Source organism: Petromyzon marinus, chromosome 17 (assembly GCF_048934315.1).
Source record: "Petromyzon marinus isolate PM22_M1 ecotype Great Lakes invasive population chromosome 17, UKy_Petmar_22M1.pri1.0, whole genome shotgun sequence".
Taxonomy (NCBI): Eukaryota; Metazoa; Chordata; class Hyperoartia; order Petromyzontiformes; family Petromyzontidae; genus Petromyzon; species Petromyzon marinus.
The window spans coordinates 1,318,148-1,334,100 of NC_133683.1; the positions used below are offsets into that span (position 1 = coordinate 1,318,148).

Genomic DNA, 15,953 nt, shown 5'->3' on the forward strand with positions numbered 1-15,953 from the left:
AAGTATAAATGCTGCCTGTGTCAGTCGAGTCACATTTGCTCTAATTTATTTTGATGGTGACCTAAGACAGGAGAAGCAAAATGCACTTCTTCAGGAAGTGATATTTTTTGCATAATGCAGAGGCTGTGCCTGATACACATCTTTCACGTGTTGTTTGGCAACCCTGGTGCCCAGTAAACGCCATATGGCCAGATCTTTGCATTGAATTCCAAGTATTAATTCCTCCATACTTGTGCACAGTTGAGTTTTTATTCCATTCCCTTCATGAACCATGTTTTTTAACTTTACATCATAGTAAGATAGTACATGCCGATGAATAATTAATAGATGCTTGAAAACATCTATCCCCCACCATCTGCCTGTGTTTGGCCTAAAACCCAATCACCCAGAATGCCCAAATTCACCTTACATACTCTAGGAATGTAAGCAGGTTAATGCCTGTATATTCATCACAATCATCACTCCCAAATGTGAAGACATGTCACGAGACTCGCTGACTTTTCTTAAAATACTTGAGAAATACAAATCATAGCTGAATATTTTCAATTCCATGTGTATAAGCCTTTGTCTCAGATTTATTGTAAAATAAATATACATGTACAATATAAACATTCAAATATCAGAAAATATTTAATGTATGTTGAATTTCTTTCACACTGTACATAACCAACCATGCTAAACAAGACATGATAAAAACAATCCAAGTCATGGGTTGCATACAATATGCAACTTTGGTTTATTGATTACAAATTACATAAAAGGTTCTGAAATTTTACAATACAGGTATAGTGCAATCTAAATAAGCAAATGTACTTTTACAGTGATTTCCCAAATGTTTATAACTACACAAATACTAGCATGTATGTTCCCAATAAAGTAGTCTCCTTCCAAAATGGCTAAAACCAAAATTAGTTTAGTTGTGCTCACAATATTGTTCACATATCCGTTCTATTTCAAGTGACATTTGAGTCTGTATGGATTTGCTGTGCAAAATACTGCTGCAACCATTCAATAACTCCAACCCTGAACGAACTTTATCACATTTTTCCAATACTTTGTTGTGGCACTTCCATTAACAGGGCAATTACTGTGCCCCATGGGCCCCACAAGTTCACAAGTAATTGCGATTCACACCACAGCACCTGAAGTACCATTGATGTTTAACAACCATGAATTAGCAGGACCAAGCGAACGTATCCTTCTGAGTAGAAACCTCGACCACCGCCATAAAATGCTTTCGGGCTTTCTACATCACGGGTAGTCAGCCATCCTTGTTCTCCTTGATGGTGTCAACCAGCTCTTTCAGACGCGACAGGTGGTACACGGCCCTGAGAAGAGACACGATTGAGAGAAAATTACTTGGTTGACTTATTATCAAGGTGGAAGCCAGAAAAATCTCACCAAGTCTCAGGAGGGTTTGGCAGTGATATTTTGCAAATTTCATCAGCGAGTGGTATGTGAGAGGAAAACGGAGAACCCGGTGAAAACAGAGGGAGTAAAATGCAAAACTCCGGATATAGATTCAAGATTCCATTGCCGTATTACTAACTCCTGGTTACCTAGCAGCCAAAATCTATAATATATGCTATTTCAAAACAGTCTCCCATCCAAGTAATAACCAGGCTTACCTGCTTAGCTTATAACATTCAAAATCTGACATCATACTTAGAGGCGGTGCAGCCTCTATGCTGTGCGTGAGTGTGGATATAAAGATAAATTCACAATGGCGTGGAGGGGTTTTCCCAGGGACGATCAGCCCCTAGAAAGACGTCCGTGTTGAAGCTGCCCGGGGAGGGGGCCTCCAAGCCGGGGGAGTCCAACTCCATGTGCGCCCTGCTCAGCAGCTCCTCCAATGAGGCTGTGCATCAAGAATCACGCATCGCACGTCACAACCACATGGGTGGCCGCTCAGCCGTCTCTGTGAGAAAAGACTGAATATGTACCTGAAAACATATGAAATGTCATCTGCTATATACAGACTATATATATACACACACCTAGGGATCTATTGTCCTCTGACACGGGCTCCTCGTTGGCTACATTCGTAAGGCCGGAGATATCCAAAACTTTGAGCCACTCTGGGTACTTTGGTCTGCTTTGCGGGCTCTGAGCGGTACCTGCTCTCTTTGTGCTGGTATCCGTCTCGTGGCTGCTGGTCTGGGAGTCCACATCGCAGTCACGCAGCCAGGCCGGGTACCTGAGCTCAGGAATGCTCGTGATCCCCGACACATCCAGCTTATCCTTTTGGCTTGTCAACCACCTGAGATAGGTACTTGTCGCACAGCCGCCGTTCGGCAAGTGCTCACGCCTAGTTGCTTCACTGCTCCATAAGTACAACAAAACATTCGTCTGGTTAGAAAAGAAATAATTTTCGGGCTTTGCCGACAAATTTAATGGCATCACGGCCTTGTTGCTTCTCGCTGTTGAGCTCAACCGTTTAGTTGGCTTATTGCCCCTCACCAATGATGCGCCGAAGCTGTGCGCGGTGACCCCGAGAGATGACCGCTTGCCTCTGTGCGACACTGTGAGGTCTCGGTGGGCGCCAGGCGAGCGGAGCAAGGACTTGGAGGAACCGTCAACTGGCGCCGCTAGGAGCTGGTCCGTGGTTAGACTGACCGTCGGGCTATGAGCCACGACCGCTGCAGCGCAGCAGTGAGGCTGCACGTGCCCGAGATGAGGTCCTCCACAAGCAGCATGCCACCTGCAATGTAAGACCCACAGACATTTTACTGGTACACAATGAATTTGCTCTCCCCTAGATTCCTTGACCCCTGAACGGCAATCCTGCAATGTTGCCTTACTTTGCACCATCAGTAACTAATGATGTTATCCGTTTGTGGAGTTTGTGAGAATATGGGATAAATCAGTGCATGAGCTGTTATTGTTTAAACTTCAGATGTGTCCAGTCTAGGATCTGCAAATTTTGACACAAAGGTTGGAGGATCACTTAGATTTCACAAACTTTACAAACTCGATAATCAGTGAAGTTGCTGGAAGATGACAGGAGAAAGAAATGCATGCTCCGACCTATCTGTTCAGACCTATGCTATCCTCTCATATGCGTGTGCTTACTGTGGATAGTTTTCTCTGACATAAAATGAACTCATTAATGGAATTTGCCAAGCATCCCAGTGTGGGACTCTCACGAAAATGTATCTTTAGACCTTATTAAGGGTTTTTTTTCTAGGGGAATTACATTACATTCATGATAGCATAGCATAATTGACAAGCACCCAGTACAAGCAAAAAAAATGGGGTTCTCCTCTCCAATTATCCCCCATCCAGTCAACTAGCTTCGATACCTTATGAGACCTCCTTTGCCAGTAACAAGATATAGTAATAGGTTTTTACCCTTTTATCTGGCACAAAAACTGACACTTTTATACAAGGGATCATGTTTGCGATAACCACAACGCAAGTAGTCAAAATGCAAACAAGAAGACGCTAAGAATAAGAAGACGCCTTTTGGCGTCTTCTGGTCCAACACCAGTGGAGACTGGGATCTCAGAAAAGCCGTCTCGGGTGTGGACCAATCAAATTCAAGGACAGTGCATATTATCAGTTGTCTTTTTTGTTTGCATTTTGACTACTTGTGTTGTGGTTATTGCAAACATGATCCCTTGTATAAAGGTGTCAGTGTTTGTGCCAGATAAAAGGGTAAAAACCTATTACTATAGCTTCGATACCATTGCACCGCCTGCACACTCGATAGCCACTCGAGTGCAAGCACCACGGAGCGATTCCAAGCGTGGCGAGAGGCGCAACCCACCCTCATCCACACTGTGCATCCTCCTCTCCTCCGCGCGTCTCCGCTCTGCCATGCTGCGCGGTGCTGTGCTCTGCACGTATCCTGGGTAGCGGTGACGCACAGATTCCGCTCTGCTCAAAGTCCTCGATGTAGGCGTCCAGCGCACCGCTCGCCTACGAGCAGCACTGCTCTCCGCACACCACAGGGCTGTGCTAGCCCCCGCTTCCGGTCCGGAGCAGCGAGCTGCCCTGGCTGCCGCGAGGGCTTGTGTCCGTCACCGTGCTGTCGCCCGAAGGGCTGTTTGTCTCACCACCGTTGCAGTTCATTTTGTACGATTTGGGATGCCCGAACCGGATGGGGCCAGGGAGAGGAATCGCTGTGGCTACCAGGTCACCACTGGTCCTGGTATGGGGGGCACCATGAGGAGCTGCTGTGTGCGGAAAGTGGGTCCGACGTCACAACGCATGGGCCAGCGTCGACCACTTCGCGTTAGCAGCTTCAGCGTTAGGTCTCTTAAGCTACTGTGGCTGTTGTCCTTTTTTCAACAAAAATTCCAGCCTTTCCCATGCTTTCCTTCATCACACCTGCAAGCTCTATGTACAATTGAAGTGTCATAAATGCTCTACCTGCCTATTACTACATTATGAATGATATACATTTAAGAATTAGCTGGAGACAACTCCATGTTTAAAACACACTGTATTCAAAAGAGAAGGCTTAACATTTAACATTGGTTAACGTTTGGCATGTACACCTGCATATCAACAAATGACAGTACTACTAATAAAATGAATGCTACATATTAATAGTGGTATTACAGTAGTATGACTACTTATATTTATATATTATCGCACCTCCGAAGAGCACGGTGGGCTTGGTACGGTGCGAAAGAGATTCAACACACATACAGAATACAATACTTTCCGAGCACATTATGCATACCGAACCTCCAAGTTCCTTACCCTACCCTGAATAACAACGTGTGCAGAGTACAGCTCCTTTTTCAATCCATTGCTGGCTGACAGCTGTCCCATGCTATGCAGCTCCCAGGGGGAGGGGTTATTTACCGTACTTCACCACGCTGGTCAGTGTGAATTTGGTGATGGCAGGGGGCTATAGAAGTGCATTACAACAATGTACTGAACATTGCTGCACAATGTCAGGGTGCTATAGAAGTGCATTACAACCACGTACTGAATACTGCTGAACTGGTGGCAGGGGGCTATAGAAGTGCATTACAACCACGTACTGAATATTGCTGCACTGGTGGCAGGGGGCTATAGAAGTACATTACAACCACGTACTGAATATTGCTGCACTGGTGGCAGGGGGCTATAGAAGTACATTACAACCACGTACTGAATATTGCTGAACTGGTGGCAGGGAGCTATAGAAGTGCATTACAACCACGTACTGAATATTGCTGCACTGGTGGCAGGGGGCTATAGAAGTGCATTACAACCATGCACTGAATATTGCTGCATTGATGGCAGGGGGCTATAGAAGTGCATTACAACCACGTACTGAATATTGCTGCACTGGTGGCAGGGGGCTATAAAAGTGCATTACAACCACATACTGAATATTTCTGCACTGATGGCAGGGGGCTATAGAAGTACATTACAACCACGTACTGAATATTGCTGCACTGGTGGCAGGGGGCTATAGAAGTGCATTACAACCACGTACTGAATATGGCTGCACTGGTGGCAGGGGGCTATAGAAGTGGATTACAACAATGTACTGAATATTGCTGCACTGGTGGCAGGGGGCTATAGAAGTGCATTACAACCACATACTGAATATTTCTGCACTGATGGCAGGGGGCTATAGAAGTACATTACAACCACGTACTGAATATTGCTGCACTGGTGGCAGGGGGCTATAGAAGTGCATTACAACCACGTACTGAATATTGCTGCACCGGTGGCAGGGGGCTATAGAAGTTCATTACAACCACGTACTGAATATTGCTGCACTGGTGGCAGGGGGCTATAGAAGTACATTACAACCACGTACTGAATATTGCTGCACTTGTGGCAGGGGGCTATAGAAGTGCATTACAACCATGCACTGAATATTGCTGCACTTGTGGCAGGGGGCTATAGAAGTGCATTACAACCATGCACTGAATATTGCTGCACTGATGGCAGGGGGCTATAGAAGTGCATTACAACCACGTACTGAATATTGCTGCACTGGTGGCAGGGGGCTACAGAAGTACATTACAACCATGTACTGAATATTGCTGCACTGGTGGCAGGGGGCTATAAAAGTGCATTACAACCACGTACTGAATATGGCTGCACTGGTGGCAGGGGGCTATAGAAGTGGATTACAACAATGTACTGAATATTGCTGCACTGGTGGCAGGGGGCTATAGAAGTGCATTACAACCACATACTGAATATTTCTGCACTGATGGCAGGGGGCTATAGAAGTACATTACAACCACGTACTGAATATTGCTGCACTGGTGGCAGGGGGCTATAGAAGTGCATTACAACCACGTACTGAATATTGCTGCACCGGTGGCAGGGGGCTATAGAAGTTCATTACAACCACGTACTGAATATTGCTGCACTGGTGGCAGGGGGCTATAGAAGTACATTACAACCACGTACTGAATATTGCTGCACTTGTGGCAGGGGGCTATAGAAGTGCATTACAACCATGTACTGAATATTGCTGCACTGGTGGCAGGGGGCTATAGAAGTACATTACAACCATGTGCTGAATATTGCTGCACCGGTGGCAGGGGGCTATAGAAGTGCATTACAACCATGTACTGAATATTGCTGCACTTGTGGCAGGGGGCTATAGAAGTACATTACAACCACGTACTGAATATTGCTGCACTGATGGCAGGGGGCTATAGAAGTGCATTACAACCACGTACTGAATATTGCTGCACCGGTGGCAGGGGGCTATAGAAGTGCATTACAACCATGTACTGAATATTGCTGCACTTGTGGCAGGGGGCTATAGAAGTACATTACAACCACGTACTGAATATTGCTGCACTGATGGCAGGGGGCTATAGAAGTGCATTACAACCACGTACTGAATACTGCTGCACTGGTGGCAGGGGGCTATAGAAGTGCATTACAACCACGTATTGAATATTGCTGCACTGGTGGCAGGGGGCTATAGAAGTACATTACAACCATGTACTGAATATTGCTGTACTGATGGCAGGGGGCTATAGAAGTGCATTACAACCATGCACTGAATATTGCTGCACTGATGGCAGGGGGCTATAGAAGTGCATTACAACCACGTACTGAATATTGCTGCACTGGTGGCAGGGGGCTATAGAAGTACATTACAACCATGTACTGAATATTGCTGCACTGGTGGCAGGGGGCTATAAAAGTGCATTACAACCACATACTGAATATTTCTGCACTGATGGCAGGGGGCTATAGAAGTACATTACAACCACGTACTGAATATTGCTGCACTGGTGGCAGGGGGCTATAGAAGTGCATTACAACCACGTACTGAATATGGCTGCACTGGTGGCAGGGGGCTATAGAAGTGGATTACAACAATGTACTGAATATTGCTGCACTGGTGGCAGGGGGCTATAGAAGTGCATTACAACCACATACTGAATATTTCTGCACTGATGGCAGGGGGCTATAGAAGTACATTACAACCACGTACTGAATATTGCTGCACTGGTGGCAGGGGGCTATAGAAGTGCATTACAACCACGTACTGAATATTGCTGCACCGGTGGCAGGGGGCTATAGAAGTTCATTACAACCACGTACTGAATATTGCTGCACTGGTGGCAGGGGGCTATAGAAGTACATTACAACCACGTACTGAATATTGCTGCACTTGTGGCAGGGGGCTATAGAAGCGCATTACAACCATGTACTGAATATTGCTGCACTGGTGGCAGGGGGCTATAGAAGTACATTACAACCATGTACTGAATATTGCTGCACCGGTGGCAGGGGGCTATAGAAGTGCATTACAACCATGTACTGAATATTGCTGCACTTGTGGCAGGGGGCTATAGAAGTGCATTACAACCACGTACTGAATACTGTTGCACTGGTGGCAGGGGGCTATAGAAGTACATTACAACCACGTACTGAATATTGCTGCACTGATGCTCGCCACGTGAGAGCCACACAGCAGGACAATGCTATACTGTACAATATTGAAATGATTCACCTACAAATACTAAACATTATTGTCTTAACAATCAATACTACTTTTAACATAAACAATAACTAATAAATGCACACGTAGTAATCGCCGTGCTAACCCTTAGCGTGCAATGTGAGCAGAACTTGTGTTGTAAGTCGTACCCAGTCCATTACCGCGCCACACACTCCCATTAACAAACCAACGACATTTACTGAATGTCCTCCTCCTTTACACGGCACAACCAGACAACACTTTGCACACCGAAGTGTCCAAGTCGCGTGCTAAGTGAAGCAAACCCCATTCAATTCTAGATTTAAAGCTTTCGTGGCTGCTAGGATCCATACTCTTTGGTTCTATTGGGTAAAGTCACATAGGTGAAAATTGTTATTTTATTTTCACCTACGTGACTTTACCCAATAGAACCAAAGAGTATAAACCCCATTCACTCTGCGCTCAGCGTTCAACAAAGTTGAACCTGGCTCGCCCTCACGCCTGCCCATCTCTCTCCGTCTCTCACCGGAGATTATTCCATTGATCGTCTTCGCCTTGCCGTCCAGAGATCCGTGTGGATTATCCGTGAGGGTAGTTAAAGGTCGCGGTTATTCGGAGAAGTTTTTTTAATTAATTTTCCCGCCACAACCACCGCGTCGCCAAAGACCGCTGAAGGCGATGTCCGAGACATGCCGCCCGCGCATGCGCACTGAGGGTTGAGAGAAACCTGCGGGGAGGGGCAGCGGGGGGCGGGGAAGCCGCCGCTGTTGGCCACACCCACATTCAGGCCACGCCCATATTTAACTGACGTCACGGTGACATCATTCTGGGTCGGACTTTATCGTGGGCTGGCTGTGCACGCGAGGAGCTCCTGACTTCTGACTCTGAATTCGAAAAAAATCAAAGATTCACGATGTCTACCTTCGTCGAGATAGGTAAAGTTTAACGTTAGTGTTAGGGAGGTGTGTTTGTGTTATATGTTGAGCCTGTAGACAAAACTGCTGGGGATGTGCCAGATGTCTCCATCTAACGTTAAGGAGGTTGGAGTCTGGATAGCGCATACCAGGTGTTACAGGCTACATGATGGGAAGCAGAAGGCATTCTAGTAAAATAGGTTTTTGTTTGTACGTTAATGCTCCTCCTTTTCCTTTACCAACCCATACTCACCGGCATGGTGAAGTATGTGCAAATAACCAACACGATTCGTGCAATCGTCAAGAGGCTCTCCAGCAGGGGATTGGCAAAAGGTCGTACAGGAGCAGTTTTGTGAAAAATAATTGATTCTTTCATAATGTACATCTATGATTTATTATTATTGTTCATGTGGGTAACCTCGGCAAGGGGGGAAGCAAGGTCGGGAAGAGCGGGGGATGGGGCCGCTTTTGACCACGCCCATATTTAGGTGACGTCACGTCCTTTTCCTGTGACGTCACTATAGCGGGGAGTTATCCTTGGCTGGCTGTGCATGAGGAGCCCCCGAGTTCTAACTCACAAGATCTGAGATTAGACCAAAGATTCATGATGTCCACATTTGTTGAGATAGGTAAAGTGTAATGTTCGTGCTATGACGGGGCTTTGGGCCACTTTTAAATATTGAGATCTCGTCAGTGTTTTAATCGGACGCTCAGCAGGGTTTGAGCCAGGATAGTGCATAACAGGTCTAAAAGTGTAGTGTCGGGCTACATGGTGGGCAGCAAAGGGCAGTCCATCAAAATTGGTTGTACTATACATACTATACGTCTTCACCAACCCACATTAACCAGAGTGGTGAAATGTGGATTTGAAGCTTTCGTGACTGCAAGGATCCATACTCTTTGGTTCTATTGGGTAAAGTCACGTAGGTAAAAAATAAAACAACAAAAATCACGACGTTTTGGCCACAACACAAGTGGCCTTCTTCAGATGAAGGAACAGAACTGTCAGGACGACAGCACTTCAATTGAAATGTGGTCAAGTAACCACCATGATCTGTGTGGTCACGGGGAAGCTCTCGCAGAAGCTGACAAGCTTCCATCTTGGCAGTAATTATGTTGCCTCTTTTTTTACTCTCAGCGTCTCTGCAGCGCTTGCAGCGCTCGCACTCCTCGCCCCATTCACCCCCCACTCTCCCCCTCTCTGACTTATTTAACTGCCCTAACCCTGGTTTCTCTCCCACTTCAGTAAAACAGTTTCCTTGCTGTGGTTGTCACACCTGATGATGAGTGCTTATGTTGCATTCGAAACGTCGTGATTTATTTCTATTTCTATTTTTTTTTCCACCTACGTGACTTTACCGAAAGAACCAAAGAGTATAGCTGACAAGCTGTCAGGGCAAAAATGACTTTGCATATTCCAACTAATATTTTTTGCCCTGGTTTGTGTCTGACCATGCTGGGCACGGCTTTGTTAAAGTGTACGATATTCAATGGGGTAAAAGTCCCCTAATGGTAATACAACTTTATACCACAGGTGTACTCACACTGGAGCAGCGTCGACATTTATGAGAAAGCTTTACACATGAGTACCATGTGCGGTTCTTTACCGACATTCCCATCCCTGCACCTGCCTCCCCTGTCCCTAATGCAATGAACCCTCTACCCCCACATTACCTATGCAGAGCTCGTGGAGAGAATGAATGAGGAGGAGGGAGCGGAGGGGCATGAGGCTCAGCCTTCAACGGTGCCACAAGACTTTTCGACGTCATCATTTCAATCTACCCTGGCCCAGGTACGATGCGGCACAACGTGGATTTGCACAGCCTATAAATTAACTTGGCTAATGTCAAAGATGGGAGATTCCTGGTATTTACAGATTTAGTTGTTTGCATTCGCCAACTAATGGGCCCCAAAGTGTAGACATGGCTGCTCCTCATTTATAGATTTCCAGCCTTTGCAGCAGTGCGTTTTGGTGACTATACTGTGCTGATGAGTCCGAATGAGGATTACACCGGTCCACAGTTGCATATCACTGCATCACTGCTGCTGTTAGTCTGTCACATTTGCTCAACTTTATTTTGATGGTGGTTTAAGATAGCATTACCACAATGCACTTTAGAAAATACTGATGTTTTTTTGTATAATGCACAGGGACTAGATGCTTTGTGTACATATTTCTCCAGGTCTCTGGTTTCCTCCCATAGCTAAATGACACAGTGTAACTGGTATTGGCCAAACGTACCAATGCTGAAAAAATACATGCAAATTATTCAATTGGAATTAAACTAAGCAACTTCGTTCTCGACTGCAAAAAAACAGAACTTGGTAGGACCCTCCTTGAAAATAAAAATGTAAACTCATTGAGGTTTTCCTGGGTAAACTAGTACATCATCATAGCAATAAACAACTTGCATACAAATAGCAGATTAACTTATGTCCTGATACATGTATCATGAGCTTATGAATAAATATACATTTCATGCATAAGCTATTACATCTCTCATATTCGTGTGTGTGCTTGCCTTTGCGTGTAGGACACTGTCTACTTTTGCGATGGAGTCCGTCGGATCGATTTCATCCTCGCGTTCGATGATGAGGTCCATTCTCAGGACGCCATCAACAATCAGGTGAGAACGAGGAACCTACAAATAATGCTCCACCTTCCTGCACCCAGCATTATCACCCCTCCCCACGTGCAACACCACACGCCTCTAAACCTAGGTTTGACGCAGTGGTGCCAGCTCAGCTCTCTGACTGCTGAGTCACCCTGCCACCTCCATACGAGTCTTTAAATCCACAGTATACATCCTTTATCAAACTGTATCGTCAACTTCAGACCACGCTAGTCAATGAACGCTAGACTCCCATCACTCAACTCGCACATCCATACCCTGAACCATACACCTCACTGCTTTGGCGAACAACAATCAATTATCGTTACGTATCACACTCCATCCACAACTCCTAAATAAATACACCACTTTCATATTGCAAACACCGACACCCAGACATAACTTACAGGATACATGTAATATCCACATTCTAACTGCCAAATGGAAAACTATTACAACAGTGCTGAAGTACCCAGTATGCATTCTCTGCAATATTGATGTTTTTGTTTATTTTGTTGCTATTGTACCCACGCACAATGGATCTATCTCCCTTGTAAAATAGCAAAGCAACTAGCTAAGTGAGACCATCCCTGTAACAAATAAGGTGAACTCAAACAGTTGATTGACAAAGAGCTGTGCAAATTTTTATTTTATTAAGGTCTGCTGAAGTGACACCGACTGAAGCAGTTCAGTGATGCTACTTTGCAGAGCCGTTCTCTGATTGATTCCCATGTGAGGCTCTACTCACTGTAAGAGTTCAAGAAGTTTCCTCACCTCTTGACTTGACTCCCACAGTGACACAACTGAGAACAATGTATAACACAGATGGTCAATTTTGTTTGACAGAAGAAGAGGACCGAATATCAGGCAAGCCTGATGAAGATGGGGCTAGATCTCGAGATTGAACCCAAGGAGGTAAGTTTCCTGCGTGTCTCTCTGCTATAGATGACAGACACTGTATACAAATAAAAAGGTGTTAGACTGTGATTGCTTCATAATATCACTGCTGGCATACATTCCTTGAGTAGGAGCGCTAAAGATCCCCGCTGGAGGGTATATGGCCTACTCTTCTATGCTTGCCAGACGTCTTGAAAGAGATAGCGAATACCCATACTTTACCCCACCATGCACAATCTTAAGATGGATTAATTGTGGCTTACCCATTTATACTGGAGGGTATAACAGTCTCCACCTTAATGTGGCATGCCAGCTATTTATACTGTAGTAATAAGTGTTCGATAACTGCACGTACATTATGCAATTTGCTTTTGGGTTGTGCCACACGTTGATCGGCACGAGGTGCTAACAACACGTGACACAAGCACGAAAATCCACGCGGCCGTGGACACTCTTCCAAATGAGACCATCCGGTTCCCTTGAACTCTCACCTGGTCAAACAAAGTCTAATAAATACAACTAAATGCACTCATCTAGAGTCTGACGATGAACTTCGTGCCATCCACTAGGAGTCGGTGAGCGGACGCACCACCTTTGTGAAAGTACACGCGCCATGGAACCCACTCACCACCTATGCCGAGATTCTACACATCCAGGCAAGATTCTGATGGTCATTGTAATGATGATCATGATGATGCCGATGATTGTGATGATGATTGTGGTGATGATTGTGATTATGATGGTGATAATGAATGTGATGACAATAATGTTTGTGAAGATTCATCATGGTTGTGATGATAATTGCGATGATCATGCATGTGATACAGAGTATGATGGTGAGGGTGATGATTGTGATGATTATAATGTATGACGTTCAACGATAATAATCGTAGCACTGACATTACGAGATATCGAGAGACGTAAATATACAAACGGATTAGAAAAACGTACATTTGGAAAAATATGCATATTAGCAACATATTGACTCTTTTTAGAAAAGTGAATGGGCTCGGGAAGGGCACGTTGCTTGAAGGGATGATGTCTGCTGGCCGAAAATGACATTGGAGTGGCAGCAGAAGGAGAGAACGTGCCCAAGATGATGTATATCATAGAGATGGCGAGATAAGATTGGCTCATGTGCGTGTGCTCATGACTGGGGATATTGGTGGGACAACTTGAAGAGTGGGTGGGATATGCAGTGGAGGCTTTTGGCATATTAATTGTTGCATTATAGGACTTGTTGTATTATAGGACTTGTTGTATTATAGGACTTGTATTATAGGACTTGTATAGAATGTTGTATTATAGGACTTGTTGTATTATAGGACTTGTATTATAGGACTTGTTGTATTATAGGACTTGTTGTATTATAGGACTTGTTGTATTATAGGACTTGTTGTATTATAGGACTTGTATTATTATAGGACTTGTTGTATTATAGGACTTGTTGTATTATAGGACTTGTTGTATTATAGGACTTGTATTATTATAGGACTTGTTGTATTATTGGACTTGTATAGAATGTTGTATTATAGGACTTGTTGTATTATAGGACTTGTTGTATTATAGGACTTGTTGTATTATAGGACTTGTATTATAGGACTTGTTGTATTATAGGACTTGTTGTATTATTGGACTTGTATTATAGGACTTGTTGTATTATAGGACTTGTTGTATTATAGGAATTGTTGTATTATAGGACTTGTATTAAAGGACTTGTTGTATTATAGGACTTGTTGTATTATAGGACTTGTATAGAACGTTGTATTATAGGACTTGTTGTATTATAGGATTTGTTGTATTATAGGACTTGTTGTATTAAAGGACTTGTTGTATTATAGGACTTGTATAGATTGCAACAACTTGGGGAGACCTTCATCCATTCGTGGACTGATTTTGGCTGATGATGATTCCATGTGTTCGAGGCAAAGGGTTTAATACATTTAAAATCAAACAGGTGCCACTCAAGGAGAGCGACCTCCCCCAGGTGTCAGGCTCAGACAGTGGGCCTCTTCACTACCTGGGAAATATTCACCACCTGAAGCCGGGAGCCGTGCCCAAACAACCGGACTATTTCACGGCACCCTACCGGCGTTCGCAGCAGGACATCTATCCTATAAAGGATCATGACGTCCTCATCCCACCGGCCGTACGCAGCCAAATCGTACGTTTGTATCAATAATGCTGTATAAATAATGCCAGAATGAGGTGGTTTTTTTGCAAAAACAAGTTAATTTAATAGGGTTTTGTCGTGTTTTTATCATTTTAATTAAAGTTTTCAGCTCTGTATCGCAACTTGCGATCTCTGAGTGACATGTGGTTAGAAGTGTAAATCATTATGGTTTATTAAGAATGCCTGGATTTATGATTTAGGGGTTGTGGTAATATGTGTCCCTGTAGAGAAAGCTACCAAATTTTTGGGATGCTTAACCAGGAGACATGGTGAGCTAGCAGCCCCACCCTTTGTAAGTCCTGCCCACATTATATAACCACGTCCCCTCAATCACTCTCCCCTGCACAACAAAAGAATGAAAGACTACTGTTGATATGGTTCTTGGTGAGCAGGTATCCTGTCGAGCCAATATTATGGGCATTTGGGGTTTTGATAGTATTGTATTCTGAATAAATTGCCTTTGTGCATGGGAAGCATGCATAAAATGTCTCCTTGAAATCTGGATATTGTACTTGCTGAAATCAGTACATATCTGCTTCAGTTTTTGGAGTGTTCTATGGACCTTTCCGAGTCGGGACTCAATAAGAGTTGTGGGCCCATTATAACTGTGTAGGCTGGTGGTGGTTGGAGAGGGGGAAACATTTCAGAGTGGAGTGAGTCAATAATAGCTTACCCACCCAGCCCTATGTTTCATGCATGTAATGTTTGTCATGTGTGTCATGTGTGCTCACACAGGTCCACTACATGCTGCAAAACCCCATGCCACAAGACAGCACGAACATATTAAATATCAACCAAATGATTGAAAATGGCTGCTATACTGCAGCCTATCCACTGCATGACGTAAGTTGTTGGGGGGGTAGGGGGTGGAGGGCACACTGACACCTTACGGGAGGCCTATGTACAACACCTGAATTGCACACCTGTTTAGGACGCTATTGCATAGTCTAAAGCTTACCACATACTTAACATTAGTGTCCCACAGAGATGCGCCGCATAGGTGTCCAGGTTCCCCAGCTCACTAAACACACCTCTGATTTGCATGGTTGGCTACATACGGTGCAAAAGAAGTTCAATATCCATGCATTGGAAAGGACTCCACGAGCACTCTAGAGAGCCATTCTCAAGGGTATTTGGCCGACTATTTCACGTGGGACAGAAGTCTTTGGAAGAATTAGAAGTACCCACACTTCATCCCACAACACGTGAACAACCAATAGATTAACTGTGGGTGCACCCATTTACACTGCTTGCTGGGAAGAAGCAGCGTGATTAAGAAACGTGGTCATTGTTTTAACTGTCGTTCCCATGTCCAGTGCAGTGTGCAAGTGTGCAACACCATTACACCACAGCAGCGCCACGGCAGAGTTTTGGGGGGGTGGAGCTGGTAATTTGTGAATGTCCATGCAGTGTTTGTGACTAACAATTGCTTTCCCCATGTCAGAGTGAGT

The 15,953-nt window shown here is 44.6% G+C and overlaps 1 long non-coding RNA gene across 3 annotated transcripts; it reads right to left on the minus strand.

Moving 5' to 3' along the window:
• Positions 1–699: 699 nt before the first annotated feature.
• LOC142924810 (uncharacterized) lies at positions 700–8,614 on the minus strand. Of its 3 annotated transcripts, XR_012941881.1 has the most exons (5): positions 8,433–8,614; positions 3,770–3,933; positions 2,461–2,701; positions 1,723–1,858; positions 700–1,328 (listed from the first exon to the last, which is right to left on the minus strand). It is a non-coding gene; the product is annotated as an uncharacterized LOC142924810 (long non-coding RNA). The 3 variants fall into 3 exon arrangements; XR_012941882.1 differs by lacking the exon at positions 3,770–3,933 and having other exon boundaries at positions 8,433–8,605; XR_012941880.1 differs by lacking the exon at positions 8,433–8,614 and having other exon boundaries at positions 3,770–4,339.
• Between the last annotated feature and the right edge of the window lie 7,339 nt (positions 8,615–15,953).